Raw genomic sequence first — 27,380 nt, forward strand, 5'->3', positions numbered from 1 at the left:
ATCTTATAATCCGAATTAAGAAGAGAAATCGGCCGGAACTTGTTAATCATTTTACATCCCTTATTTTTAGGACCAACACGATTTTACATTCTTTAAGTTCAGTTTAATAAGTCACAGCTGCAAATTACTAACGCGAATTCTTTACAGATGAATGGAAAAACTGGTAGAAGCCGACCTCGGCGAAGATCAGTTTGGATTCTGCAGAAATGTTGGAACACGTGAGGCAATACTGAGCCTACGACTTATCTTAGAAAATAGATTAAGGAAAGGCAAAACTACATTTCTAGCATTTGTAGACATAGAGAAACCTTTTGACAATGTTTACTGGAATACTCTCTTTCCAATTCTAAAGGTGGCAGGGGTAAAATACAGGGAGCGAAAGGCTATTTACAATTTGTACAGAAGCAAGATGGCAGTCATAAGAGTCGAGGGACATGAAAGGGAAGCAGCGGCTCGGAAGGGAGTGAGACAGGGTTGTAGCCTCTGCCCGATGTTATTCAATCTGTATATTGAGCAAGCAGTAAAGGAAACAAAAGAAAAATTCGGAGTAGGTATTAAAATTCATGGAGAAGAAGTAAAAACTTTGAGGTTCGCCGATGACATTGTAATTCTGTCAGAGACAGCAAAGGACCTGGAAGAGCAGTTGAACGGAATGGACAGTGTCTTGAAAGAAGGATATAAGATGAACATCAACAAAAGCAAAACGAGGATAATGGAATGTAGTGGAATTAAGTTGGGTGATGCTGAGGGAATTATATTGGGAAATGAGACACTTAAGGTAGTAAAAGAGATTCACTATTTGGGGAGCAAAATAACTGATGATGGTCGAAGTAGAGGGGATATAAAATGAAGACTGGCAATGGCAAGGAAAGCGTTTCTGAAGAAGAGAAATTTGTTAACATCGAGTTTAGATTTAAGTGTCAGGAAGTCGTTTCTGGAAGTATTTGTATGTAGTGTAGCTATGTATGGAAGTGAAAAATGGACGATAAATAGTTTGGACAAGAAGAGAATAGAAGCTTTCGAAATGTGGTGTTACAGAAGAATGCTGAAGATTAGATGGGTAGATCACATAACTAATGAGAAGGCACTGAACAGAATTGGGGAGAAGAGAAATTTGTGGCACAACTAGAAGACGGAATCGGTTGGTAGGACATGCTTTGAGGCACCAAGGCATCACAAATTTAGTATTGGAGGGCAGCGTGGAGGGAAAAAATCGTAGAGGGAGACCAAGAGATGAATACACTAAACAGATTCAGAAGGATGTAGGCTGCAGTACGTACTGGGAAATGAAGAAGCTTGCACAGGATAGAGTAGCATGGAGAGATGCATCATACCAGTCTCTGGACCGAAGAGCACAACAACAACAACAAGTTCTGGTGGTACAAACTTTCCCCGCAGGACGTCGTTAGCGGCTTGTGTCAACTTATCACCTATGATACTCCAATATCGTTGATAAAATTCGACCGGAAGGCCATCAGGGCCCGGCGATTTCCTTTTAGGGGACCCACGAATTATTTCAAAGACTTGATCTGGACTAAAAGCCGAAAATAAGCTGGCGTTGTCGTCGGCCGTAATCGTGGAGGGTGTAAATGCAAATTACTCATCCGAATCGTCCTCTTGCGTTGCGTCTGCCTCATACAGGGCACTGTAATACCTGTGGATTTCTCTGATTATCTCGTTCTGCACGTTTTCTAATCTAAGTTCGTCTATGAATATCCGTCGCCGATTCTTGCGTTGTTTAATCAGATGATATAACGCAGCCGTTTCGTCTTCGCTGACAGATCTGGCTCTTGACTTAATTTTAAGACCCTCCAGTTGTTTTCTCTTTAAGCTTAATATTGTCGCTTTAGTTATCTTGATGTCGGACAATCGTCTGTCTGAGCCATCTGCCTGATCATACAAGTTCCATAAAACCGTGTAGTAAAATTCCATTGTGCGGTGAACTGACCGAGATCTCTCTATACTGTAATATATAATTACTTTCCGTAATTTGGGCTTCGCCTTGCGGGTCCACCACTCCAAAACACTCGGAAAGTTGTGTACAGAGTTCAAGCAAAATCCCGTTGCTGTCTTTAATTCGGCCTCGAACTCGTCGTCTATTAAAATGCCGGCATTCATGCTCCACTGATTCCTAAACCAGTGAATTGGTTGCCGATCTAAGTTTATGCAGGCACTCACACTACAGTGGTCAGAAAAGCTCACTGGAGTTATTTCCACTTGTAGGAAATTCCACACTATGTGACTCGACATATAGATTCGATCAATCCTGCTGCTGGAATTATATGAAATGTTCGTGTATTTCACAAGCGTGGGATACTTAACTTCCCACGCGTCGCTCAATTTCATTTGGGAGACAAGAAAGTTTAATTCATGGGAATAATTAAAATTGGGGGGTTGATCTTTATGATGTAATACACAATTACAATCGACTGCAATGATCAAGTTTGGAGAGTCTCTCCGCAATAAGTAAATGATATCCTCCTTAAAAAAACTTTGATCTCTCAGGGCGGCGTGCCCATGATATTCACGCCTATCCCCCGTCCAGAGTCTAACTTTTCGACATCGGTTTGAGGTATTCCTTCCCTGACTAAAATCGCTGTGCCAGCACTCAATTCGGGAGCGAAATTGATTATGGCAACATAGCTGGGAATGTTAATTAGCCTTGTTGCGGCCTCTTGTAAAAGGGCAATATCCGTACCAGAGTCAAACAAAAATTGTTTTAATAAAGCAAGATTTAACTCTGACGTAATCCTATTGATATTAAGGATGGTGATAGTGTAAGCCTGCAGCATATAGATAATGAGATGTAAAAGTATAACGAAACGATGGCATGGAGCTCAAGAGTGCCGTCTGCAGGATTAAAAAAAAGGTATAATGTGAGCAGCCATGGGAGAATTATTGGATCAGGAAGCTAAATAAAGACCTTAACAAGTGCTACACTGTGAATCATAGGCCGGTTAAAGCAAAACCGACGCAGTGAGTGCTGTGAATCATAACCGGATAAGAGAACAGAAAAAAACACGAAGAAGCTTTGCAACCTTAGGGAGCAGCACGGAACAAACCTTGTACCAACGGAATTACTACTGTGGGGGATGGGCTTCGCCGAGTTCTTTGCTGTTGTCATCACCGAATCCTTCCCTCACAATTTCATAACTAATAATTCGGGGTACTACATCCTGGCAGCTGGCAGGTTGGTAAACACTTTCTCTTGTGTACTTCCGCCCGGAACTTTTTGTCGGGCGTCAGCTGTAGAGCGTTGTTGACACAACACTTCCTCACTGTGTGCGCGCTGTAGCGATTGTTGTCCTTCGGGCGTGGCACGCAAAATTGGAGGTTCCTGTTCATGCCCCGGCGTCTCAGAATTCGGCATCCCCTGAAGTCCATCCGCACTGGCTTCAAAATCGACCCGCATAACATCATCGGGTACTAAATCCTCCGCGATTGATGGTTTTGGTTTCCGGGCTGCAGGAGTCGTGTGAGATACTTCTTCATCGGAACGCTCATCACTATGTTCCAGCTGCCTTTTCTTTTGCTGACATTCACTTTCAAGACAAACTGGCTCAGCAGGTTGACATCCTACGAGTGGTGGAAACGCATCAGCGATTATGAGCGGGGTCTTGGAGGTAGTTGCTTGGGGAGCATCAACATCAGCGTGTGGAGAAGAACCGGAAGTATCTACTGCCATTACCTCGTTTAGTGTCAGTCTATGCCGCAGCTGGAAATTATTTTTCAAGACAAAAACTCGGAGGGGCCAGTCGTGGCGAAGATGGCATAATTCATTGCAGATATGGCATTTGGGGGCCTGACCAGAATATATAGTGTGAGCCTTATAATCATCGACTGTGATGTGAGAAGGAATGTTCATTTTTACTTCCATGTCCACAGATCTAATCCGATTGACACATTGTAATTTGTAGCGAGACGACCACTTTTAGTTGACAATTTCTTTAACCTCACCAAACTTAGAAAGTGCATCTTCAATTTTAACATTGTCAAGCTCTATGGGCAGGTTAAGTACTCGAACTGTCTGAATCGAGGTATCGGCACGTGTTACAGTAACCATACTAGTGGTGACGTCGCGAAGAACAAAAGGGACTTATTGGCCGATTTTTTCAAAAACTCGATCAACTGCTACTGGACTGAGAAACTTGACAAACACGCAATAACGATCAGAATCTAGGTGGGTGGTGTACACACAATCAGAAGTTATACATATTACCTCGGTTAACCAGCGGTCGGTTGAAAAGCCAAAAACCAGGATGTTTTTCCGGATGGAAGTACACATGCCGCTGCGGCTGGAGGAAATCCGGTAAAGTCCGAATCCCGTACAAAATCGGCAAGTTGGTAACGAAACGAAATAACGACCACAAAAAAGTACAACACACCTAAATCACTCGGAACAAGGAGACACACAAAGGCAAACATTAAACACTGGAGAAGACACCGACGATGTGGAGCAACCGGCTAACACGTCCGAACGCGGCGACAGCGTATGGGAAATACTAAGACTGCTCATATACGCCGTGCCGATGTGAGCATATGGGCGAGAAAATGAATCATCGGGCGGGAATCGAAATCGAGCGGCCCGCGTGGCAGACGATCATTCTACCACCGAACCACCGATGCTCAGGCCAGGAGCAATCTTACGCTGCTTCCCGAGCAGATGTCTCGAGATAAAGTGGGCGAAGTAGCATTCTGTCGAGAAAATGCTGCAGACGCTGAATCCTGCACTGCAGTGCCTAAAAAATGCCACCAGAACGCGGTCCTCTTGCGTCGCCGGCGCTGAGTCTTGCCGAAGGGTGCGAAATGTGCATGGATTCGGCGTCCGAATGCGTCTGCATGTGCTCCCCTAGCCTACCTCGCGATGCGCCTAGGGCTACGACCGCCTTCGGCCGCTGCCGACTGGCGGAAATCCGACACAGCGCGGCGTCGGTGGGACCGCTTGTGCGGTGGTGGTGTAATGGGCAGCATAGTTGCCTTCCAAGCAGTTGATCCGAGTTCGATTCCCGGCCGCCGCAGCAACCTTTTTAATTCTGCGTATGAGTACTTTTGCCAATAGCGGATAAATTAATGTTTATTCTCCCTCTTACTCGCTGCAGGTCAGCCTACAGTATGTCTCGACTTGCCTCGACTTTGCTCAGGTGACGCGTGAGCTGAAGCTCTCCAGTCGGCCTATATCAAAACGACAAGCACGAGAAACGACTGAGAGAGGCAAGGGGAGGCGAGGCGATGGACACACAGCACGTCCCTTCATGTCACGGTGGCGTCTCCCTGACTGGATCGGGCAGCAGCTGCGAAAACATAGGAGAAAGCAAAATAGGAAGCAAAATTGCCGCCAGTACCCTGTGTTCCCATGCGGTCACCCGCCCAAGCACTGACAAGGGACGAATTTGACACACGTCGACAAATCGGCCATTTTCTTTCATTTCTCTTTGCCGTATGAGAACCAGCGTATTCAACATGTTGTGGCCATTGCCGAGTGAATGCTGCAGCGCTTCCCGACATGTCGGGTTCGGAACCCTTGTCAACGCCCACGCAGGGTGATGATCTTTTATCCATCACACTCGCCAGCTGAAATCGACTCTGCCTTTTCGTAGTAGTAAAAGCGTAGTGGCCGGTGGGGGGATCGAACCCACGACCTTCGCGTCATTAGCCCGACGCTCTAACCGACTGAGCTAACAGGCCGCGACGCAGACGGTCGCTCAGCTCTACGCTGGAGCCATGGGCATGAAGCCATACACCAAATCTAGGGTCATCGTGTGTCTGCTTCGCTCGTCTATGTTTCGCTGACGGTCACGGAACAGTAGCTACATTTCGAGCAGGACGGGAAACGGCAGCTCTGACAGCTCATACTTGTCACGATTAGTGTGGAAAAAATTCCGTTCCGGTACCGGGAATCGAACCCGGGCCTCCTGAGTGAAAGCCAGGTATCCTAGCCACTTTTTTTTTTAGTGCACTCTTACATGTAAGTAAAAACAAATATTGCAGAAAAATCTTATCATATACCATTCCCGTGCGCTAACCACTTTTTTTTCCTCGATTAACTCAGTTTTTTTTTATTACAGAGGGCAGCTAACCCTCTGACCGAAACCAACTTTTTTTTTTGAGAATGCATAAAAAACAAGGCAGCCATGCGCAAAAAGTTGCCAATAAAGTGAACTAAAAAGGGCCATCTTGCTCGCCGCGGTCACATTGCTAGGCGGGCGGCCAGGAACGGGCGGTCGTCATTACATTGGACATTACCAGCCACCAATCGTTGGAGCGCCCGGGGCCGCTGCACACAGTCAGAGACTGTTTCTGTTACCATAGGGGAATCGTGGAAAGATCACATCTACAAGTTAATGTCTTCTCACACCCGGCACACCCCAGCTGGGTGGTGGGTCCATGAATGACGAACCCAAATAGTTCGCAAAAAGGTTCCGGTAATCCTGTCTGTTCGTTAAGACCAGAAACTCGTCGATCATATAGTACCATAAATCGAGGACGTCTTTGTCTCCATCGCGGTATATGTAGTGTATCGCCATTCCTCGTACCCAATTAACCGCATTCATCCGGGTCATAGGGAAATAGACAGCGTCGGGATGAAAGAGTTCTTGGGGTAAAATCGAAACGTAGGGGCGGCGGAGCAGGAAAGCCAGGATCTGGCGGATCAGTTTCCAGCACTCACGCGCGGGCCACAGTTCAGTCTATGTTCGTCCGTGTCTAACGTCGTGCAACGGGGGCACACAGGGTCGGCAATTAGGTGAATGGCATGCAGCCGTTGTCGGGTTGGAAGTTTCTCGTTAACGACCATATACCACGTCGACCGCACGAAAGTAGACAGGAACGGCGCGTGGATGGCTCGCCATACCCGTGGCCAGTCGACCGTAGGGTGGCGCCGTACAATGTCGTTATCCGGAGTCCAGTGCTGGAGAGCACTGTAATAAGTCTTCGCTGTCGGATTCCGTGTCTCCGATATAACCCGCAACACATAGCTATGCTCTACGAAAAACGTTCTAATATGTGACAGCGAGGGCGATAAATGTCCAACTGGTACCGGTGGGTACAGCGTACGTGGGGCCACTTCTTCAATCAGTAGGCCGGGGAGACTGGCTGTTGGTGAAAGCCAGAGTCGCCTCATGGAACGGAGATACAGTGCCAGCGCTCTGTGCTTGACGTGAGTGAGTCCAACACCGCCTTTGTCGAAGGGTAAAGTAAGCGTAACAAAACGGATCTTGAAAACAGCACCATCGTTCACCACGTGTCCAAACACTGCCTGTATCCTGGAAGCCATCGTGTCCGTTATCGGCAGTACATGGGCGTAATGGTTAAGGTGAGAAGCCATGTACACATTGACGTATTGGGCGCGTTGCAAAATGTTCAATGATCTGAATTTATTGAGACGAGCCTCTAAACGGAGTCGTCGTAAGACCATACGATACGTAAAGGCCGCCGTGCGTTGTATTTGTCGATGGAGTGATATCCCTAAACACTTGAGCATCGGGACCTTTGTCAGAGGTACGGCCAGACCTGCAGGCATTCCTCGTCCTACCTCCATGTAGCGTGATTTCCGAAGGTTGAGCACACTGCCTGCCACCGCCCCATACTGGTGGAGCCAGGAAAACGCCGTGTGTATTTCGTCACCAGACCGTGCTAAGAACATCACATCGTCGGCGTATGCACCACATCGAAAGGTTACGGAACGGAGGGTAAGTCCTTCTAAGCGTCGCCGTAGTCCGTGAAGAGCTGGTTCGAGGGCAACGGCGAAGAGCATGGCAGAAAGAGGACAACCCTGCCGGACGGACCTGTTGACACGGACGGGGGCGGACCGACAGCCGTTGATCATAATCCTCGTGACAGCCCCATGGATCAATCGAAGCACAACAGACGTCGTCAGACGCGGGACACCGATGTGTTCCATAACAGCACGCAGGAAACCATGGTTAACGCGGTCGAAAGCATGGTCGAAGTCCAGCGCAACAAGAGCGCCTTGGAGGCGGCAAGTTTGCATGAGCGCCACCACGTCGCTATAGGTGCTTAAAGTCGTAAACACATTAGTGTCGCCCCCGAGGCAGGTTTGATCAGTGTGAATGGCCGCCATTACCGTAGGTTTGAGCCTCTCACGGAGCAAGCGTGTCAACAGCTTATAGTCAGTGTTTAGCATTGTCAACGGGCGAAAATCAAGAGGACGACGGCCTCCGCCGGGTTTGGGCACAGGGATCAAGAGACCCTCAGTAAAGTCAGATGGTACCTGAAAATCGGCGTCCAGGAGTTCACTGTACATCCTGACCCACATTGGGCCCATGAGATCAAAGAACCGCTTGTAAAATTCAAGAGGGAGGCCGTCAGGGCCAGGCGTTTTGTTGGGAGAGCCACGCAACAGAGCCTCTCGCAGTTCTTCCAAAGTCACCGCCGACAAGAGCGTAGCATCATCTTGTAGGTTCCGAGAGACTGGTAGGTCAGATAGGACTTCCCTGACCCCTACATTCATGTGGGACTCCCCCTCGTAAAGAAGTTTATATGACTGTGTGAACGCTCGGACGATATCCATTTGTGCGTCAACGCGTCGCCCATCCTCCGTCTCAACCTCGGTAATGAGCTGCCTCTTGCGTCTTCGGCGTTCTTGAATGATATGGTGGAGGGAAGGTCGTTCACCACGAACATCATCAGTCGTCCTCGCTCGCACCCGCACACACGCAACACGTACGGCGTTGATACGAAGCAATTGTGCCTTGACGCGTTGTACTGCTGATTGTCGCTCTGGCGACGGCGGTTGTACAGCCAGTTCGCGGAGCGCAGTATAGTAAAAATCAGTAGTCGCAGTATACCAGCGCGCTCGGTCGCGTCCATAGCTGACTAGTGTTCGGCACAGTGCGGGTTTTGCACACCGTAACCACCATTGAAGTACAGAACGGTAGGCGGGTAAACGCCGGTGGCAATTGCTCCATGTGGACTCGACTGCGCGTCTGCAATTTATCTCATCGAGAAGGGCCACATTGAGGCGCCACGGACCCCTACTTCGGAGGACGCGCTGGCGGGGAAGGGTGAGAGTACACACATATGCGAGGTGATCCGTGAACGCTGCCGGCCACATCTCAGCGTCGACAACGGCCGATCGTAGGCCGCGGGTGACGTAGACTCGATCCAAACGGCTCGCGGAGTGACTAGTAAAGTAGGTGTGTGCTCGACGGTCGCCGTGTTGGATGATCCAGGTGTCCAACAAGGCCAAGTCCTGTACAAGTGCCTGGAGTGCCGGGCAGGTGGTATAGTGTGGCTCCTGGTCGGATGGGCGGAGCACACAATTAAAATCGCCGCCTACTACCAAGTGGTCGGTATTGCCCTGGAAGAGCGGGGCTATATCTTCGGCAAAAAAGGTGCGCCGTTCTCTCCTTTTGCCGGTGCCTGAAGGAGTATATAAGTTCACCAGACGTACTGTACCAATAGTGAGTGCGACCCCCCGGGCCGACGGTAAATAGGAGACATCAGTGGCCATTATCCCTTCCCGCAGTAGAATCGCCGTACCTCCGCCGCCCACATCTGCAGGCATAGTGTAGGCGTCATATCCGTAGGCATCGAGACAGAGTCCTGATCGGACTTCTTGAAGGAAAACAACGTCCAGATCCGCAGCGCGTAACGTATCCTTCAGCATACGGGTCTTGACATCAGATGTAATGCCATTGACGTTGATCGTGGCGAGGCGGTATGCCTGGTCCATCAAGTCTCGGGAGGTGACCATGGTATGACAGGAGGGCAGTAGTCGTGACGTGGAGCGCCGGTCTTGCGAAGTGCTAGGCAGGGACGAGAGGTGCTCATGCCGCCCTAGGCGTCTGTCGCCGGCCGCGTAGACGCTGCCATCGGCATCGGTGCATCGTCTTGGTCCTGAAACGCATCCTGCAACTCCATCTCCTGCGCCCAGTCGCCCAGGGACGTTGACACCACTGGATCTCGAGAAGCAGACGGAGGCAAGGGTGCATCCCCGGTGTCGGAGCTGCGGTGATCTCCCGCATCCCCATGTGGTCCAGACCCAGAGGTAGTGGGAGAAGGCGTCGAACCGTGTGAGACGGTAGGGTCGCCTGTGTCGGCGCGGTGGAGCGGTTGAGGCACCTCGTCATCCAGCGGTGTCGCCTCGGGCTGTTCTACGTCGTCGGTTGTCTTGCGCCGCTTCTTATGACGCTTGGGTGATTTCTGTTTACGCTGCCGCGCCTCTGTTTCCGACGTAGGGCAAGGGGAGGACGCTGCATCCTGTGCTTCAACTTCCATCGCACCGTCGGCGAGCCGTTGTGACGGTGCGCCGGGGTCCGATGAAAGGACATCAGTAGCATCAGCACTGAAAGACGCTTGGGGCTCCGTGGAAGCTACTGCAGGGTCCTCCAAAGCTCGCACCAATACAGTGGGGTCGTCATATACAGCTGGCGTCTCCCGTCTCTCCGCCGCAACATCCGTAATCGGCAGAGAGGTCGGTGTCGACGGACGAATCTGGTCGGTCGAGGGTGTCTGCACGAGACGGCGTTGCAAGCATTCGGTACGCATGTGTCCCGTCTGGCCACAACCGGAGCAGGTTCTCGGCTGAACGTCGTAAATAATTATTGCCCTGCAACCAGCGATCGTGAGATACGAAGGAATATGGCGATGCAGGTCAATACGGACTTGTCGCACCCCGTTAAGGACAGGGTAGGTGTCGAAGGTCTTCCATTTTTCGGCCGTGTGGCCGAGAACTGTTCCATAGGGTCGAAGAGCAAGGGTCACCAAATCCGCTGGAACTTCAAAAGGCAGCTCAAACACTCGCACATTTTGGATTCCCAATCCAGCACGTTCAAGCGTCACCACACCCACGTTTCCGTCCGAGTGGCAGAACCGATGACCTGCCGTCGAGCGTCTGAGAAGTTTGTCACATGCTTCGTCGTCAGTGAACTTAAGATATACGACGCTGGAGACAATAGATAAGTGGATACCGATCAGCTCGTTAGGATCAACATGTACCACATCGCGTAAAAAACGCTCTACTTCGTGGGCCTTGGGTCTAGAGTACGTAGTGTCGAACTGCAGCTTGATCGTGGCTTTCCGATACGAAAGAGCCATCGTGTGTCAGGAACGTGACGGCAATACGTAACACTAGCGCGCCGGCGCGGTAAACAACAACACACCCGGAAACGCGACACGGAGCGGCCGGGACGTACCGCACCGCTCCACAGCCAAAGGCCGACTGTTAAAATTCTGGAGGGGCTGGGTATCGATCCCAGTACCTCTCGCACGCTAAGCGAGCGCTCTACCATCTAAGCTACGCCCACCACCCCGAGCCACTAGACCACACCGGATGTGTGCATTTCTTCGACGGTTGGGACGGCCCCTTGGCCCATTTCGTGCCGAGTCCCGCGTCGGCGCCCATCTCTCTTTGCGAGCATCTTTGCGCATGCTGACTGGCAAGGCGCGCACCTCAAACGTCTCAGAGCAATGCTTTTGGCTTCATGCTCTGCTGGGAGAAGAGGAAAAGGGAAGCTGTAAGTAGCAATAACAGGAAGTAAACATTTTCCCGCTGAAGCGTTGTGGATAACAAACAAGAAATAAATTGGGGTCCCAGCAACAGCACTACCATCAGTCACAGAAAATTAAATGCCCTAGGTGAGGATCGAACTCACGACCTTAAGATCATGAGACTTACGCGCTGCCTACTGCGCTACCGAGGCACCGTTGAACAATTTGTCCTGGAAACTAGGTAAGTACCATACTCAATGTTAGACGTGAAGACACTGTACTTCCTGGATAACGTGTTCTGTTTGCTACACGTGCATTGCCGGCCCAGTTGATTGCGGTGTTGCTGCAGCTTTTGCAACGATAGGCAGCACTCCTTGTCGTTAAAGTTCAGTGCCTCGCAGGCACCTGGACACAGCAACTTGTAAGGCCAGGCCGACACTAGTCTGTAGAACATGGTGCGAGCGTCCCAGTGGGACCCGCTAGTGCTGCATTCTCGGTTCTTCTCAAAGCAATCCAGCTATACATTCTTGTGGATCGTGCATGTCAAGCGCGCAAGCCACACGGCAGCATTACCGCGGGAAAAGCAAAATGATGCATCGGCCGGGAATCGAACCCGGGCCGCCCGCGTGGCAGGCGAGCATTCTACCACTTTTTTTTCTTTTTTTTTGTATTTTTTTGGGCCTATCAACTCCCCTTATAGCCCTCCTTTCTCTCACCAAATTATGCCTTCTTCGGCGAGCTTCAAGGCTATATTTGCTGGACTGTCGGATTCCGTTGAACACAGGAATAATTTTAAAACAAAATCATCTTCTTCTCAGATGGTATGTGGTCCTCTTCCACAGAAAATGAAGAAAGAAAAGAAAATATAGTTCGGAATTCGTGGACGCTATTGTTTCCTCCGTCGGTTTAACACTCTGCTGGTTTGTCAACTAAAGTCCAATTCTACTTAAAAGGAAAATCTTCTCCTTCTTACCGAGCGTGAGTCACCCCGGTTGAGGAGAGAATTTATGTCGTTGTGCGCATCACACGAATGAAATATAAATTCACGTAAAGTAATTAAATAAAATCTCGACAGTCCGGGAATGGAAAAAAAATAAAAACTCTTCTGCAATCACGAACGTTTCACATAAAACAGGCTATATCGTCCAAAATTTCTCATGAAGCCTCGTGAACAAAATTAACGTTCTCAAAATTAAAAGAACACTCCTCTCTTGGAAATAAAACCTGATAGGCCCTAGTTGTTTTGATGGCACAATCCATCAGCCATAACTCAAACAAAGCAAGTAAAGGTGAAAAAATAAGTAAAAAGTGGAACGCGGGAACTCAGTAAGTCTCACTTCAAGGTGTTGTTCGCAGGTGTATTTCATAGCCGTAATCCAAGGCAGCCTTCAAAAAATTCGCAAACAGTTCGCGAAATTTAACGCAGTCTTTCAGTTTCACATACTGGGCCCACAAATAGTCCAGGTATATCAAAGGATCAGTGACGGCCATATCTATAAGGGCATAAATCGTATGCCTTAAGATCCAGACAGTGGCATTGTTCTTTGTCCGCGGGAAGGTTTTGAAGTTAGGCACTACCACACGACGAACAGACACGAGGTGAGGTGGTGTTCTATTAATGTGAGCTACCATTCGTTGACACAGCCGCCATATCGTCGACACCGATGCACATTCAAATCGATGTTCCCGTGTGTCCACATCTCCACATCTTCCGCAGTTGGCAGAGGGGAGGAGATGAATGTCAGCAAGTCGCTGGTTCGTCGCTAAGGTGTTGTTGACGATCTTGAACCAGAGCGCACTCACGTCCGACGGCAACACCGGGTTGTTGATGTTGGCCCACACCTTCACCCATTCCACTGTGGGGTTCCGGAGCACCAGTTTATGACGCGGTGGTTGTCCAGTCAGGGCAACGTAGAGGCTGCGGGCGGTCCTGTGCCTGTCGGTAGCCGTTGACAGAGCGTAGCTTCTCGCTAAAAAGTACTCCCGTATGTAGGACATCTTGTACGGGATGGCCGCAGGAGAAAGGGGCGCCACTTCAGAGTGTGGGCGGTAGAGCTCCAGAAGTGCCGCGGTGGTCCCTGTCGGGATGTCGGACTGCAGGGTGGCTGTCCGGTGGACGAGCAGCGCGTCGCACTTGCGTGGAACATCGGTGAAACCGAGGCCGCCCAGTTGCGGGTCGAGGGCACAGGTCGAAGCCTTGACTTTAAAAATTTCATGCCGCCACAGGAGCCAATAGACCGCCTGCGAGATCGCCCTCCCTATCTGCTTCGGAACACTAAGCAATTGGGCGATGTACCACGCATTTGATAAGATGAAAGTGTTAATAACCGCCACACGTTGATGTAAGTTGAGTCGGCGAGCTGAGTGGCTACGACATAGGGCCTTCACAGTACCAAGAATTCGCCTCCAGTTTAAAACTTGCATTTTTTGTGGGCACGCTACTATGTCGAGTCCTAGAATTTTGTGGGTGTGCACAACGCGGAACCAGTCCTGTTCAGCACACAGTCCCCGCCGACCCAGCGGTACTAACACTGTTTTCCGCGTATTTAGAACGGCGCCGAGGCACGTTCGTATAACAGCAAAACATCGCGCACTCTGTCCAAGTCGTGTGTCAGCCCCATGAAAAGGCCCACGTCGTCAGCGTAGGCAGCACACTTGAGAGAGACCTGACACACCTGGACACCCTCAATGATGCGGCCGGCTGCGCGCAAAAACGGGTCGAGCGCAATGACGAATAGGGGCATTGCTAAAGGACAGCCCTGTCTGACCGACCTTGTGACAGGGATGGGCGCCGACTGCCAACCATTGATTACAATTGTTGAAGTCGCCGACGTTAAAAGATTCCTTAAAGCGGTGAGAAAGTGGCCGCCGAAGCCCAGTTTTGTCATTACGGAGAAGAGATAATCGTGTCCGATACGGTCAAATGCATTGGCAAAGTCGATGGAGAGAATTCCAGCGGACAGGCCGTTTATGGACGCGTACGCGACCACGTCTCGATATGAAGCCACCGCATGAAAAATGCTGCGACGTTTCACACCACACGACTGGAATGGACTGATGACCTTGTCCATGACCAAATTGAGTTTCGTTGCAAGGCACCGCGCCGCCAGTTTATAATCGGCATTTAAAAGTGTGATAGGGCGTAGCGCCTCAACACGGCATGCTGTCGGTGTCTTTGGAATCAAAATAATACGCCCTTCAACGAACTTTGAAGGGACTGCAGCACCACGAACAATTTCATTTATCATGGTCGTCAATGTCTCACCGAAAATATCTCAATAAGCGAGGTAAAATTCTACTGGAAGACCATCTGGACCTGGAGACTTCCCCCGACGACACGAGCGCAACACATCTTTCACATCGTCCAGTGACATCATCTCATCCAGCGACTGTCGGTCAGAGTCGGAGATGACAGTATCCAATTCATCTAACAGAAACGAAAGTGCTACATCGTCGACAGCAATCCGTCCGAACAATCTCTTAAAATGGTCGGAGACGTGGGGAACGATCTCGTGCTTCGCCGTGAGACGAGCACCAGTGTCCGTGATGAGAGCGGTAACGACTTTCCTCCGCGGCGACCGTTTCTCGCGTGCCAAGTGGTAAAGCGTTGGCACCTCTTCAAGTGTTGCACACAGCGGTCGGCTCCGGATCAGAAGTCCTTTCGCCTTTTGGAGTTGAAGATTGAGTATCTTATTTTTAATCCTACATAAACGTGCGCGTAAGTTTTGACCGGGCGCCACGGGTGCATCCAGCGCATCTTGTAGGCACTGCTGATAAAAGGCAATGGTGCGCCTCTCCAAAAACGACACCTCCCTTGCATACCGCATCGCAACATTGCGCAACTGCGGTTTGGCTAAGTCGACCCACCATTGTAAGACTGAGGCATAACTTCCCCGTTTTTCAAAACAAAGCTGCCACATATTTTGAATCTCGCAACGTAAAGCGGCGGCAGACAGATGACGGGTATTGAGTTTCCAAACATGGCAAGGTGGCGCCTGCCTATTGGCCTGTAGGTGCATGTCACACACAACTCCGCAGTGATCACTAAAAGCGACGGGATGTACCGCTACTCTCTGAAGACAGGGTTGAAGTGGCCGCGACACATAAATTCGATCAAGTCTGCTGGCACCGTTCTGGTAAAAATGTGTGTACTGCGTTGCGACAAGATGAAAATGACGCCAAACATCGATCAAGTCATTGATCACAATTAGTTGCGAAAGTTCCGGGCACATGGTAGCCGTTGGAAATTGATCGGCTGCGGCAGTAACACAGTTAAAGTCACCGCCGACTATTACATTGCGGGACGACGCAAAGAACGGAACTACATCTTGGTTAAAAAACACAGATCGAGCACGTTTGTGGTCGGTGCCACTCGGCGCGTATACATTAATAAAGGTGACATCCTGGATCGTACATGTAAGGAGGCGGCCATTCGGTAAAGATTGAACGTCAGTTGGTTGCAGTCCATTTTTATAAAGGACGGCGGTGCCACAAGTACCGTCAACATTTATGTTATAGATGACATCATAACCAGGAACGTTATCGAATCGCTTTACTGTAACTTCTTGGAGCAATGCAATGTCATAGCCTCCCAAAGTTAAAAAGTCAATAAAACATGCAATCTTGTGCGCAGCTAGTATGCGATTGACATTTAGTGATAAAACTGAGAAAATCTTTACATGTTGACGAGCGGCGGCCATTTACAACACAGACACTCAAATATTAGCAAGAAATATGTGAAACGAAAGCTGCAGATGTTGCGTCTTAAGCCTGCCAATAAAATTGTCAAGAAGCGCTGCAATGCATCACGTAACACGTGGACAATACAGTGTAGAAAATATCCTTCATTGTGCAGGAACGGCAGAACAGAAATTCTCATGTGAAGTGGGCACGAACTGCAGCGCGTCCGCCTAAAAGCCGCTAATGGGACCCAGGGTCGTCCTCCTCCTGCTTCCACCAGGGCGTCTCCGCTGGTCGGTCGGTCTGTTGGGCGCGACCGCCAGCGGTGTCTGTGGACGTGGCTCCTTTCGCCTGTGTTGCGCTGTACCGGCGGCCGACGTCACCGAATGCCTGCGCGTGCGCTGGGGGACCTGCTCGCTACTTTGCTCGCTTTTGCGCTTCGCAGCATGCGTACCCTGTTCGCGTGCCGTATTCAGTAGAACCTTGAGCTTTGCTGTTTGTTCCCTTATACGCTCCTGGCGCGCAGTGCTTTCAGAGGAATGGGGGTATGATGTCGGAACCTCACTCTCACTGCCACTCTCTGATACAGGGCTGCACGGCACATCATCAGACTGCTGACTCCTAGTACCCTTATTTTTATTTTTCTTCGTACGCCCTTTCCTCGGTGCGATGGGAACCTCTTCAGGCTGAGGAGGCGGGGGTAAGGTGATGTCCATCGCTTCCGGAATAGCAACTGGTGAATGCTCCGAAACATCTGGGATCTCCGTAGTAACTGCATCCGACGCTACAACAGCCGAGGACAAAATGGGAGCGTCTTCCATCCGGTCCTGTGGTGCCTCGACAGTAACAGTCACCTCACTTGGCACGTCCTCAGCACGAATGCGGTCGGCTTGTCGGGGTTGTGGTACGGTGCCCGCTACGATTTCACTCATTAGTGGCACAAAGTGGCCGCCGGTAGCCGCCGCGTCACTACGTGGGAGCTGCACGGGTCTTCGACGGGTACAGTCTGCACGTAAATGCTCAGTGGAATGACAAATTGAGCACGTGGGTGGCTGGCCGATATAAGTCACTTGAGCCCTACAGCCCGCAATCATTACATAAGATGGAATGTGTCTCTTTAAATCAATGCGGACACTACGTACGCCACTGTTAACCTGGTACCGGTACGCACTAGACCACTTTTCATTAACAACCGACAACACAACGCCGTACTGTGTTAGAGCACTTGCAACTAAATCGTTACCACATTCAGGAGGCACATTAAATACTCGGACCGTTCTAACGCCATAACCCGAGGGCACAATTTGAACATCACTGACTGTGCCATTGATATGCCTAAATTTACGCACGCTGCCAAATTTCTCAACAAAGTTTTCACAGATGTCGCCGGAAAAGAACTTCAAAAATAGCGAATATTGCGCAAAATCCAATTGAAATGTGTCTACTAGATCTTCCGGGATTTTCAAATCTTCAAATATAAATTCGTGAATTTCAAAAGCGGTGGGCCGCAAAGCATTTCTATCGAACACAAACTGTGCAGTGTTTGCCCTAGTAATTGCCGACATCGTACTCACGTTGATTAAACTTGAACACGTGGATCTCGAAACACACGCTGAGCGCCGCCCCGCGATGTAAAACAAAGCCGCAACCGCTCCGCCGCTCCGCGCGATGTGCGCGGATATGCTGTCCGAATGCGTCTGGATGTGCTCCCCTAGCCTACCTCGAAATGCGCCTGCCAGGTACCATCACCTTCGGCCGCTGCCGACAGGCGGGAAGCCGACACAGTGCGGCGCCGGGGCGCTCCCTTGTGCGGTGGTGGTGTAATGGTCAGCATAGTTGCCTTCCAAGCAGTTGATCCGGGTTCGATTCCCGGCCACCGCAGCAGGCTTTTAATTTCGCGTATGGGTACTTTTGCCACGCGCCTTGAAATTAATGTTTTGTTTTCCTCCCTGTTACTCGCTGCAGACCAGCCTGTAGTGTGTCTCGACTTGTCTCGACTTTGCTCGGCTGACGCGAGAGCTGACGCTCTCAAATCGGCCTATATCAAAACAACAAGCACGAGAAACGACTGAGAGAGGTAAGGAGAGGCGAGGCGATGGACACACAGCACGCCCCTTCATTTCACGGTGGCGTCTCCCTGACCGAATCGGGCTGTGGCTCCGAAAACAAAGGAGAAAGAAAAATAGGAAGTAAAACTGCCAACAGTACCCTGTGTTCCGATGCACTTACCCGCCCAAGTACTGACAAGGGCCAAAGTTGTTACGCATCGGCAATCGGACATTTCCTCTCATTTTCTCTTTATCGGTTGAGAACCAGTGTATCGAGCACACTATGGCCATTGGCGAGTGAATGCTGTAGCGCTTCCCGACAGGTCGGGTTCGGAACCTCTGTCAACTTCCACGCAGGGTGGTCATCACACTCGCCAGCTGAAATAGGCGCTGCCTTTTCGTAGTAGTAAATGCGTAGTGGCCCGTGGGGGGATCGAACCCACGACCTTCGCGTTATTAGCACGACGCTCTAACCAACTGAGCTAACGGGCCTCGACAGATGCAGTTGCTCAGGCCTACACTGGAACCGTGTGGCATGAAGCCATACACCATTTCTATGGCCGTCGTGTGTCTGCTTCCCTCGTCTATATTCTGCTGACTGTCACGAAACAGTAGCTATATTGCGAGCAGGACGGGAAACGGCAGCTCGGACAGCTCAAACTTGTCACGAGTAGTGTGGAAAAAATTCCGTTCCGGTACCGGGAATCGAACCCGGGCCTCCTGGGTGAAAGCCAGGTATCCTAGCCACTAGACCACACCGGATCTGTGCGTTTCTTCGACGGTTCGGACGGTCCCTTGGCGCATTTCGTGCCGAGTCCCGCGTCCGCGCCCATCTCTCTTTGCGAGCATCTTTGCGCATGCTGACTGGCAAGGCGCGCACCTCAAACGTCTCAGAGCAATGCTTTTGGCTTCATGCTCTGCTGGGAGAAGAGGAAAAGGGAAGCTGTAAGTAGCAATAACAGGAAGTAAACATTTTCCCGCTGAAGCGTTGTGGATAACAAACAAGAAATAAGTTGGGGCCCCAGCAACAGCACCACCATCAGTCACAGAAAATTAAATGCCCCGGGTGAGGATCGAACTCACGACCTTAAGATTATGAGACTTACGCGCTGCCTACTGCGCTACCGAGGCACCGGTGAACCGTTTGTCCTGGAAACTGGGTAAGTATCATACCGAATGTTAGACGTGAAGACACTGTACTTCCTGGATAACGTGTTCTGTTTGCTACACGTGCATTGCCGGCCCAGTTGATTGCGGTGTTGCTGCAGCTTTTGCAACGATAGGCAGCACTCCTTGTCGTTAAAGTTCAGTGCCTCGGAGGCACCTGGACACAGCAACTTGTGAGGCCAGGCCGACGCTAGTCTATAGAACATGATGCGAGCGTCCCAGTGGGGACCCGCCAGTGCTGCGTTCTCGGTTCTTCTCAAGGGAATCCAGCTATACATTCTTGTGGATCGTGCATGTCAAGCGCGCAAGCCACACGGCAGCATTACCGCGGGAAAAGCAAAATGATGCATCGGCCGGGAATCGAACCCGGGCCGCCCGCGTGGCAGGCGAGCATTCTACCACTGAACCACCGATGCTCCGGTCGGTATCAACTTCAAGCTGCTTCCCGAGCAGTTGTCTTAAGGGAAAGTGGGACTGTCGTCAAGCGCCATAGCATTCTGCCGAGAAGATGCTGCAGACGCTGAACCCTGCACTGTACTGCTTAAAATCGCCGCCAGAACGCCGTCCTCTGCGTACTCTTGCGTCGCCAGAGCCGACTCTTGCCAAAGGATGCGAAATGTGCGCGGATATGCTGTCCGAATGCGTCTGGATGTGCTCCCCTAGCCTACCTCGAAATGCGCCTGCCAGGTACCATCACCTTCGGCCGCTGCCGACAGGCGGGAAGCCGACACAGTGCGGCGCCGGGGCGCTCCCTTGTGCGGTGGTGGTGTAATGGTCAGCATAGTTGCCTTCCAAGCAGTTGATCCGGGTTCGATTCCCGGCCACTGCAGCAGGCTTTTAATTTCGCGTATGGGTACTTTTGCCACACGCCTTGAAATTAATGTTTTGTTTTCCTCCCTGTTACTCGCTGCAGACCAGCCTGTAGTGTGTCTCGACTTGTCTCGACTTTGCTCGGCTGACGCGAGAGCTGACGCTCTCAAATCGGCCTATATCAAAACAACAAGCACGAGAAACGACTGAGAGAGGTAAGGAGAGGCGAGGCGATGGACACACAGCACGCCCCTTCATTTCACGGTGGCGTCTCCCTGACCGAATCGGGCTGTGGCTCCGAAAACAAAGGAGAAAGAAAAATAGGAAGTAAAACTGCCAACAGTACCCTGTGTTCCGATGCACTTACCCGCCCAAGTACTGACAAGGGCCAAAGTTGTTACGCATCGGCAATCGGACATTTCCTCTCATTTTCTCTTTATCGGTTGAGAACCAGTGTATCGAGCACACTATGGCCATTGGCGAGTGAATGCTGTAGCGCTTCCCGACAGGTCGGGTTCGGAACCTCTGTCAACTTCCACGCAGGGTGGTCATCACACTCGCCAGCTGAAATAGGCGCTGCCTTTTCGTAGTAGTAAATGCGTAGTGGCCCGTGGGGGGATCGAACCCACGACCTTCGCGTTATTAGCACGACGCTCTAACCAACTGAGCTAACGGGCCTCGACAGATGCAGTTGCTCAGGCCTACACTGGAACCGTGTGGCATGAAGCCATACACCATTTCTATGGCCGTCGTGTGTCTGCTTCCCTCGTCTATATTCTGCTGACTGTCACGAAACAGTAGCTATATTGCGAGCAGGACGGGAAACGGCAGCTCGGACAGCTCAAACTTGTCACGAGTAGTGTGGAAAAAATTCCGTTCCGGTACCGGGAATCGAACCCGGGCCTCCTGGGTGAAAGCCAGGTATCCTAGCCACTAGACCACACCGGATCTGTGCGTTTCTTCGACGGTTCGGACGGTCCCTTGGCGCATTTCGTGCCGAGTCCCGCGTCCGCGCCCATCTCTCTTTGCGAGCATCTTTGCGCATGCTGACTGGCAAGGCGCGCACCTCAAACGTCTCAGAGCAATGCTTTTGGCTTCATGCTCTGCTGGGAGAAGAGGAAAAGGGAAGCTGTAAGTAGCAATAACAGGAAGTAAACATTTTCCCGCTGAAGCGTTGTGGATAACAAACAAGAAATAAGTTGGGGCCCCAGCAACAGCACCACCATCAGTCACAGAAAATTAAATGCCCCGGGTGAGGATCGAACTCACGACCTTAAGATTATGAGACTTACGCGCTGCCTACTGCGCTACCGAGGCACCGGTGAACCGTTTGTCCTGGAAACTGGGTAAGTATCATACCGAATGTTAGACGTGAAGACACTGTACTTCCTGGATAACGTGTTCTGTTTGCTACACGTGCATTGCCGGCCCAGTTGATTGCGGTGTTGCTGCAGCTTTTGCAACGATAGGCAGCACTCCTTGTCGTTAAAGTTCAGTGCCTCGGAGGCACCTGGACACAGCAACTTGTGAGGCCAGGCCGACGCTAGTCTATAGAACATGATGCGAGCGTCCCAGTGGGGACCCGCCAGTGCTGCGTTCTCGGTTCTTCTCAAGGGAATCCAGCTATACATTCTTGTGGATCGTGCATGTCAAGCGCGCAAGCCACACGGCAGCATTACCGCGGGAAAAGCAAAATGATGCATCGGCCGGGAATCGAACCCGGGCCGCCCGCGTGGCAGGCGAGCATTCTACCACTGAACCACCGATGCTCCGGTCGGTATCAACTTCAAGCTGCTTCCCGAGCAGTTGTCTTAAGGGAAAGTGGGACTGTCGTCAAGCGCCATAGCATTCTGCCGAGAAGATGCTGCAGACGCTGAACCCTGCACTGTACTGCTTAAAATCGCCGCCAGAACGCCGTCCTCTGCGTACTCTTGCGTCGCCAGAGCCGACTCTTGCCAAAGGATGCGAAATGTGCGCGGATATGCTGTCCGAATGCGTCTGGATGTGCTCCCCTAGCCTACCTCGAAATGCGCCTGCCAGGTACCATCACCTTCGGCCGCTGCCGACAGGCGGGAAGCCGACACAGTGCGGCGCCGGGGCGCTCCCTTGTGCGGTGGTGGTGTAATGGTCAGCATAGTTGCCTTCCAAGCAGTTGATCCGGGTTCGATTCCCGGCCACCGCAGCAGGCTTTTAATTTCGCGTATGGGTACTTTTGCCACGCGCCTTGAAATTAATGTTTTGTTTTCCTCCCTGTTACTCGCTGCAGACCAGCCTGTAGTGTGTCTCGACTTGTCTCGACTTTGCTCGGCTGACGCGAGAGCTGACGCTCTCAAATCGGCCTATATCAAAACAACAAGCACGAGAAACGACTGAGAGAGGTAAGGAGAGGCGAGGCGATGGACACACAGCACGCCCCTTCATTTCACGGTGGCGTCTCCCTGACCGAATCGGGCTGTGGCTCCGAAAACAAAGGAGAAAGAAAAATAGGAAGTAAAACTGCCAACAGTACCCTGTGTTCCGATGCACTTACCCGCCCAAGTACTGACAAGGGCCAAAGTTGTTACGCATCGGCAATCGGACATTTCCTCTCATTTTCTCTTTATCGGTTGAGAACCAGTGTATCGAGCACACTATGGCCATTGGCGAGTGAATGCTGTAGCGCTTCCCGACAGGTCGGGTTCGGAACCTCTGTCAACTTCCACGCAGGGTGGTCATCACACTCGCCAGCTGAAATAGGCGCTGCCTTTTCGTAGTAGTAAATGCGTAGTGGCCCGTGGGGGGATCGAACCCACGACCTTCGCGTTATTAGCACGACGCTCTAACCAACTGAGCTAACGGGCCTCGACAGATGCAGTTGCTCAGGCCTACACTGGAACCGTGTGGCATGAAGCCATACACCATTTCTATGGCCGTCGTGTGTCTGCTTCCCTCGTCTATATTCTGCTGACTGTCACGAAACAGTAGCTATATTGCGAGCAGGACGGGAAACGGCAGCTCGGACAGCTCAAACTTGTCACGAGTAGTGTGGAAAAAATTCCGTTCCGGTACCGGGAATCGAACCCGGGCCTCCTGGGTGAAAGCCAGGTATCCTAGCCACTAGACCACACCGGATCTGTGCGTTTCTTCGACGGTTCGGACGGTCCCTTGGCGCATTTCGTGCCGAGTCCCGCGTCCGCGCCCATCTCTCTTTGCGAGCATCTTTGCGCATGCTGACTGGCAAGGCGCGCACCTCAAACGTCTCAGAGCAATGCTTTTGGCTTCATGCTCTGCTGGGAGAAGAGGAAAAGGGAAGCTGTAAGTAGCAATAACAGGAAGTAAACATTTTCCCGCTGAAGCGTTGTGGATAACAAACAAGAAATAAGTTGGGGCCCCAGCAACAGCACCACCATCAGTCACAGAAAATTAAATGCCCCGGGTGAGGATCGAACTCACGACCTTAAGATTATGAGACTTACGCGCTGCCTACTGCGCTACCGAGGCACCGGTGAACCGTTTGTCCTGGAAACTGGGTAAGTATCATACCGAATGTTAGACGTGAAGACACTGTACTTCCTGGATAACGTGTTCTGTTTGCTACACGTGCATTGCCGGCCCAGTTGATTGCGGTGTTGCTGCAGCTTTTGCAACGATAGGCAGCACTCCTTGTCGTTAAAGTTCAGTGCCTCGGAGGCACCTGGACACAGCAACTTGTGAGGCCAGGCCGACGCTAGTCTATAGAACATGATGCGAGCGTCCCAGTGGGGACCCGCCAGTGCTGCGTTCTCGGTTCTTCTCAAGGGAATCCAGCTATACATTCTTGTGGATCGTGCATGTCAAGCGCGCAAGCCACACGGCAGCATTACCGCGGGAAAAGCAAAATGATGCATCGGCCGGGAATCGAACCCGGGCCGCCCGCGTGGCAGGCGAGCATTCTACCACTGAACCACCGATGCTCCGGTCGGTATCAACTTCAAGCTGCTTCCCGAGCAGTTGTCTTAAGGGAAAGTGGGACTGTCGTCAAGCGCCATAGCATTCTGCCGAGAAGATGCTGCAGACGCTGAACCCTGCACTGTACTGCTTAAAATCGCCGCCAGAACGCCGTCCTCTGCGTACTCTTGCGTCGCCAGAGCCGACTCTTGCCAAAGGATGCGAAATGTGCGCGGATATGCTGTCCGAATGCGTCTGGATGTGCTCCCCTAGCCTACCTCGAAATGCGCCTGCCAGGTACCATCACCTTCGGCCGCTGCCGACAGGCGGGAAGCCGACACAGTGCGGCGCCGGGGCGCTCCCTTGTGCGGTGGTGGTGTAATGGTCAGCATAGTTGCCTTCCAAGCAGTTGATCCGGGTTCGATTCCCGGCCACTGCAGCAGGCTTTTAATTTCGCGTATGGGTACTTTTGCCACACGCCTTGAAATTAATGTTTTGTTTTCCTCCCTGTTACTCGCTGCAGACCAGCCTGTAGTGTGTCTCGACTTGTCTCGACTTTGCTCGGCTGACGCGAGAGCTGACGCTCTCAAATCGGCCTATATCAAAACAACAAGCACGAGAAACGACTGAGAGAGGTAAGGAGAGGCGAGGCGATGGACACACAGCACGCCCCTTCATTTCACGGTGGCGTCTCCCTGACCGAATCGGGCTGTGGCTCCGAAAACAAAGGAGAAAGAAAAATAGGAAGTAAAACTGCCAACAGTACCCTGTGTTCCGATGCACTTACCCGCCCAAGTACTGACAAGGGCCAAAGTTGTTACGCATCGGCAATCGGACATTTCCTCTCATTTTCTCTTTATCGGTTGAGAACCAGTGTATCGAGCACACTATGGCCATTGGCGAGTGAATGCTGTAGCGCTTCCCGACAGGTCGGGTTCGGAACCTCTGTCAACTTCCACGCAGGGTGGTCATCACACTCGCCAGCTGAAATAGGCGCTGCCTTTTCGTAGTAGTAAATGCGTAGTGGCCCGTGGGGGGATCGAACCCACGACCTTCGCGTTATTAGCACGACGCTCTAACCAACTGAGCTAACGGGCCTCGACAGATGCAGTTGCTCAGGCCTACACTGGAACCGTGTGGCATGAAGCCATACACCATTTCTATGGCCGTCGTGTGTCTGCTTCCCTCGTCTATATTCTGCTGACTGTCACGAAACAGTAGCTATATTGCGAGCAGGACGGGAAACGGCAGCTCGGACAGCTCAAACTTGTCACGAGTAGTGTGGAAAAAATTCCGTTCCGGTACCGGGAATCGAACCCGGGCCTCCTGGGTGAAAGCCAGGTATCCTAGCCACTAGACCACACCGGATCTGTGCGTTTCTTCGACGGTTCGGACGGTCCCTTGGCGCATTTCGTGCCGAGTCCCGCGTCCGCGCCCATCTCTCTTTGCGAGCATCTTTGCGCATGCTGACTGGCAAGGCGCGCACCTCAAACGTCTCAGAGCAATGCTTTTGGCTTCATGCTCTGCTGGGAGAAGAGGAAAAGGGAAGCTGTAAGTAGCAATAACAGGAAGTAAACATTTTCCCGCTGAAGCGTTGTGGATAACAAACAAGAAATAAGTTGGGGCCCCAGCAACAGCACCACCATCAGTCACAGAAAATTAAATGCCCCGGGTGAGGATCGAACTCACGACCTTAAGATTATGAGACTTACGCGCTGCCTACTGCGCTACCGAGGCACCGGTGAACCGTTTGTCCTGGAAACTGGGTAAGTATCATACCGAATGTTAGACGTGAAGACACTGTACTTCCTGGATAACGTGTTCTGTTTGCTACACGTGCATTGCCGGCCCAGTTGATTGCGGTGTTGCTGCAGCTTTTGCAACGATAGGCAGCACTCCTTGTCGTTAAAGTTCAGTGCCTCGGAGGCACCTGGACACAGCAACTTGTGAGGCCAGGCCGACGCTAGTCTATAGAACATGATGCGAGCGTCCCAGTGGGGACCCGCCAGTGCTGCGTTCTCGGTTCTTCTCAAGGGAATCCAGCTATACATTCTTGTGGATCGTGCATGTCAAGCGCGCAAGCCACACGGCAGCATTACCGCGGGAAAAGCAAAATGATGCATCGGCCGGGAATCGAACCCGGGCCGCCCGCGTGGCAGGCGAGCATTCTACCACTGAACCACCGATGCTCCGGTCGGTATCAACTTCAAGCTGCTTCCCGAGCAGTTGTCTTAAGGGAAAGTGGGACTGTCGTCAAGCGCCATAGCATTCTGCCGAGAAGATGCTGCAGACGCTGAACCCTGCACTGTACTGCTTAAAATCGCCGCCAGAACGCCGTCCTCTGCGTACTCTTGCGTCGCCAGAGCCGACTCTTGCCAAAGGATGCGAAATGTGCGCGGATATGCTGTCCGAATGCGTCTGGATGTGCTCCCCTAGCCTACCTCGAAATGCGCCTGCCAGGTACCATCACCTTCGGCCGCTGCCGACAGGCGGGAAGCCGACACAGTGCGGCGCCGGGGCGCTCCCTTGTGCGGTGGTGGTGTAATGGTCAGCATAGTTGCCTTCCAAGCAGTTGATCCGGGTTCGATTCCCGGCCACTGCAGCAGGCTTTTAATTTCGCGTATGGGTACTTTTGCCACACGCCTTGAAATTAATGTTTTGTTTTCCTCCCTGTTACTCGCTGCAGACCAGCCTGTAGTGTGTCTCGACTTGTCTCGACTTTGCTCGGCTGACGCGAGAGCTGACGCTCTCAAATCGGCCTATATCAAAACAACAAGCACGAGAAACGACTGAGAGAGGTAAGGAGAGGCGAGGCGATGGACACACAGCACGCCCCTTCATTTCACGGTGGCGTCTCCCTGACCGAATCGGGCTGTGGCTCCGAAAACAAAGGAGAAAGAAAAATAGGAAGTAAAACTGCCAACAGTACCCTGTGTTCCGATGCACTTACCCGCCCAAGTACTGACAAGGGCCAAAGTTGTTACGCATCGGCAATCGGACATTTCCTCTCATTTTCTCTTTATCGGTTGAGAACCAGTGTATCGAGCACACTATGGCCATTGGCGAGTGAATGCTGTAGCGCTTCCCGACAGGTCGGGTTCGGAACCTCTGTCAACTTCCACGCAGGGTGGTCATCACACTCGCCAGCTGAAATAGGCGCTGCCTTTTCGTAGTAGTAAATGCGTAGTGGCCCGTGGGGGGATCGAACCCACGACCTTCGCGTTATTAGCACGACGCTCTAACCAACTGAGCTAACGGGCCTCGACAGATGCAGTTGCTCAGGCCTACACTGGAACCGTGTGGCATGAAGCCATACAC

At 51.5% G+C, this 27,380-nt stretch overlaps 25 non-coding genes across 25 annotated transcripts; 6 read left to right on the forward strand and 19 right to left on the reverse strand.

Annotated features, from left to right (window-relative positions):
• The first annotated feature begins 4,946 nt into the window (after positions 1 to 4,946).
• On the forward strand, positions 4,947 to 5,018 carry Trnag-ucc (transfer RNA glycine (anticodon UCC)). The gene has a single exon. It is a non-coding gene; the product is annotated as a tRNA-Gly (tRNA).
• Positions 5,019 to 5,611: 593 nt separating this feature from the next.
• Trnai-aau (transfer RNA isoleucine (anticodon AAU)) lies at positions 5,612 to 5,685 on the reverse strand. The gene has a single exon. It is a non-coding gene; the product is annotated as a tRNA-Ile (tRNA).
• A 5,905-nt stretch (positions 5,686 to 11,590) lies between these two features.
• Trnam-cau (transfer RNA methionine (anticodon CAU)) lies at positions 11,591 to 11,663 on the reverse strand. Its single transcript has one exon. It is a non-coding gene; the product is annotated as a tRNA-Met (tRNA).
• A 6,277-nt stretch (positions 11,664 to 17,940) lies between these two features.
• Positions 17,941 to 18,012, forward strand: Trnag-ucc (transfer RNA glycine (anticodon UCC)). The gene has a single exon. It is a non-coding gene; the product is annotated as a tRNA-Gly (tRNA).
• A 585-nt stretch (positions 18,013 to 18,597) lies between these two features.
• Trnai-aau (transfer RNA isoleucine (anticodon AAU)) lies at positions 18,598 to 18,671 on the reverse strand. The gene has a single exon. It is a non-coding gene; the product is annotated as a tRNA-Ile (tRNA).
• Positions 18,672 to 18,869: 198 nt separating this feature from the next.
• On the reverse strand, positions 18,870 to 18,941 carry Trnae-uuc (transfer RNA glutamic acid (anticodon UUC)). The gene has a single exon. It is a non-coding gene; the product is annotated as a tRNA-Glu (tRNA).
• Positions 18,942 to 19,237: 296 nt separating this feature from the next.
• Trnam-cau (transfer RNA methionine (anticodon CAU)) lies at positions 19,238 to 19,310 on the reverse strand. Its single transcript has one exon. It is a non-coding gene; the product is annotated as a tRNA-Met (tRNA).
• Positions 19,311 to 19,691: 381 nt separating this feature from the next.
• On the reverse strand, positions 19,692 to 19,762 carry Trnag-gcc (transfer RNA glycine (anticodon GCC)). Its single transcript has one exon. It is a non-coding gene; the product is annotated as a tRNA-Gly (tRNA).
• Positions 19,763 to 20,103: 341 nt separating this feature from the next.
• On the forward strand, positions 20,104 to 20,175 carry Trnag-ucc (transfer RNA glycine (anticodon UCC)). The gene has a single exon. It is a non-coding gene; the product is annotated as a tRNA-Gly (tRNA).
• Positions 20,176 to 20,760: 585 nt separating this feature from the next.
• Positions 20,761 to 20,834, reverse strand: Trnai-aau (transfer RNA isoleucine (anticodon AAU)). Its single transcript has one exon. It is a non-coding gene; the product is annotated as a tRNA-Ile (tRNA).
• Positions 20,835 to 21,032: 198 nt separating this feature from the next.
• Trnae-uuc (transfer RNA glutamic acid (anticodon UUC)) lies at positions 21,033 to 21,104 on the reverse strand. Its single transcript has one exon. It is a non-coding gene; the product is annotated as a tRNA-Glu (tRNA).
• Positions 21,105 to 21,400: 296 nt separating this feature from the next.
• Positions 21,401 to 21,473, reverse strand: Trnam-cau (transfer RNA methionine (anticodon CAU)). The gene has a single exon. It is a non-coding gene; the product is annotated as a tRNA-Met (tRNA).
• A 381-nt stretch (positions 21,474 to 21,854) lies between these two features.
• On the reverse strand, positions 21,855 to 21,925 carry Trnag-gcc (transfer RNA glycine (anticodon GCC)). The gene has a single exon. It is a non-coding gene; the product is annotated as a tRNA-Gly (tRNA).
• A 341-nt stretch (positions 21,926 to 22,266) lies between these two features.
• Trnag-ucc (transfer RNA glycine (anticodon UCC)) lies at positions 22,267 to 22,338 on the forward strand. The gene has a single exon. It is a non-coding gene; the product is annotated as a tRNA-Gly (tRNA).
• A 585-nt stretch (positions 22,339 to 22,923) lies between these two features.
• On the reverse strand, positions 22,924 to 22,997 carry Trnai-aau (transfer RNA isoleucine (anticodon AAU)). Its single transcript has one exon. It is a non-coding gene; the product is annotated as a tRNA-Ile (tRNA).
• Positions 22,998 to 23,195: 198 nt separating this feature from the next.
• On the reverse strand, positions 23,196 to 23,267 carry Trnae-uuc (transfer RNA glutamic acid (anticodon UUC)). Its single transcript has one exon. It is a non-coding gene; the product is annotated as a tRNA-Glu (tRNA).
• Positions 23,268 to 23,563: 296 nt separating this feature from the next.
• Positions 23,564 to 23,636, reverse strand: Trnam-cau (transfer RNA methionine (anticodon CAU)). Its single transcript has one exon. It is a non-coding gene; the product is annotated as a tRNA-Met (tRNA).
• Positions 23,637 to 24,017: 381 nt separating this feature from the next.
• Trnag-gcc (transfer RNA glycine (anticodon GCC)) lies at positions 24,018 to 24,088 on the reverse strand. Its single transcript has one exon. It is a non-coding gene; the product is annotated as a tRNA-Gly (tRNA).
• A 341-nt stretch (positions 24,089 to 24,429) lies between these two features.
• Trnag-ucc (transfer RNA glycine (anticodon UCC)) lies at positions 24,430 to 24,501 on the forward strand. The gene has a single exon. It is a non-coding gene; the product is annotated as a tRNA-Gly (tRNA).
• A 585-nt stretch (positions 24,502 to 25,086) lies between these two features.
• Positions 25,087 to 25,160, reverse strand: Trnai-aau (transfer RNA isoleucine (anticodon AAU)). The gene has a single exon. It is a non-coding gene; the product is annotated as a tRNA-Ile (tRNA).
• Positions 25,161 to 25,358: 198 nt separating this feature from the next.
• Trnae-uuc (transfer RNA glutamic acid (anticodon UUC)) lies at positions 25,359 to 25,430 on the reverse strand. The gene has a single exon. It is a non-coding gene; the product is annotated as a tRNA-Glu (tRNA).
• A 296-nt stretch (positions 25,431 to 25,726) lies between these two features.
• On the reverse strand, positions 25,727 to 25,799 carry Trnam-cau (transfer RNA methionine (anticodon CAU)). Its single transcript has one exon. It is a non-coding gene; the product is annotated as a tRNA-Met (tRNA).
• Positions 25,800 to 26,180: 381 nt separating this feature from the next.
• On the reverse strand, positions 26,181 to 26,251 carry Trnag-gcc (transfer RNA glycine (anticodon GCC)). Its single transcript has one exon. It is a non-coding gene; the product is annotated as a tRNA-Gly (tRNA).
• Positions 26,252 to 26,592: 341 nt separating this feature from the next.
• On the forward strand, positions 26,593 to 26,664 carry Trnag-ucc (transfer RNA glycine (anticodon UCC)). The gene has a single exon. It is a non-coding gene; the product is annotated as a tRNA-Gly (tRNA).
• A 585-nt stretch (positions 26,665 to 27,249) lies between these two features.
• Trnai-aau (transfer RNA isoleucine (anticodon AAU)) lies at positions 27,250 to 27,323 on the reverse strand. Its single transcript has one exon. It is a non-coding gene; the product is annotated as a tRNA-Ile (tRNA).
• Positions 27,324 to 27,380: the final 57 nt, after the last annotated feature.

The sequence above is a fragment of the Schistocerca gregaria genome, chromosome 2 (genome assembly GCF_023897955.1).
Source record: "Schistocerca gregaria isolate iqSchGreg1 chromosome 2, iqSchGreg1.2, whole genome shotgun sequence".
Classification (NCBI taxonomy): Eukaryota; Metazoa; Arthropoda; class Insecta; order Orthoptera; family Acrididae; genus Schistocerca; species Schistocerca gregaria.